Genomic DNA, 1,542 nt, shown 5'->3' with positions numbered 1-1,542 from the left:
CAACCCCATCAATGAAGCTATATTTATGAGGCCGCAAATTACACACACTGAATTACTGAAATCAGATTCAGGTCATCAGGTGTGTGTATATTACTTATTTTAGTATTTTAGTTTCTTATTGTAGTGGTGAACGTTTCCGTCAAGAAAAAGAAGGAATATTTCACCACTAAAAAATAACCATACATAATAAAATGAAGGACGATGAAAACCTACACCGCACAAGATGTCAAGATCGGATTATGCATCAGTTCCTCACCAATTAGTTATATCCAATCTCACCAAAAACAGAAAAAAAAATAAAAAAGAGATTAGTTATATCCATTGGCGTACACCACGCCACGTATATATAACTAATATTCCTTCAAAAGCGAGCGTTGTATGACTCGAACCCGTAACCTCTTAATTGAGTATGAGAAGACTATGCCATTTGAGCTATTACTCATTGGCATCTAGCATCTAATTCATTTCATTAAAAAAAATCCTATATAATTTTTCCGGAAAAAAAAATCATATAAAATGAGGAGTTTAATAAAAAAGTAATGTTATTCGTCAACACAATTTATTGTTTTTTTTATCGGTAATTAGTCGATAATATTTAAAAATATTGACTAAAAATACAATATTAAACTATTAAACTAAAAATACTAGACTGCTAAAAATACTAGTCAATATAAATTAAAATTACTGATTTTCATATTTTTATCATTTAAAAATACTTAATCCAAATTCTTCATTACTTGTTCAGAGAGCTAAATTAAGCTAGCCATCACGGCATGCAGATTAAATATACAAAAATAATATCGATCACTTTCGTTTGATGCATGCAGATTAATAATTTGGTAGATAGAATTTGTCTAGAGTGGGTCTTCTCTAAGGGGTTTTGGACTTTTTAACACATTTGAATTTGGCCTTTGGCTCTTGCAAATTGCAAATTACAATGCATTCATTTGATATTTGCCTCCTTTAGCATCAACAAATAATTTCTAATTGCATCTCTTGTCCTTGTTAATGTGATCATGGCGTGTGAAGCCATGACTCATGAGCAATTATTACTAATCACAGATTAGCAAAGTAATTAATAGTATATAATAATTATTGAGTCTTGACTCTTTGAGAGATGAACCAATTGCAATCTTGCTCAGGGTCTTCGAAAGGGTGCAATATTAACAATACGTCATTTTTTTGCTCTAAAATATCATAAGTCAAATAAAAAACAATTTACAAAATTAAGGTATATTAAAGATATAATGAGTAAGTAGCTAGAACTATATTTTAAAGAATTTCTCAAACTAAAGATGAACTCATCATCAGATCCTTCTGACTTTAATTTATATGAAGCCGCATCTAGTTTTTAATTAGTTTCTCAAGCAAAATGGGCATGCCCAAATGCATCATCTTTTGCTTAAGAAGTTCAAGAATATTGCATATAATGCTCAAAATTATATATGTTATTTTACACATTTTTAAATAAAATAATCAATTATTAAGATAAAAAAAATTGAAAAAGTAGAATCTAATTTTTTTTTTTTTTGTGAATACTAA

Source organism: Arachis ipaensis, chromosome B05, assembly GCF_000816755.2.
Source record: "Arachis ipaensis cultivar K30076 chromosome B05, Araip1.1, whole genome shotgun sequence".
Classification (NCBI taxonomy): domain Eukaryota; kingdom Viridiplantae; phylum Streptophyta; class Magnoliopsida; order Fabales; family Fabaceae; genus Arachis; species Arachis ipaensis.
Note: the sequence above shows the minus strand (reverse complement) of the source record.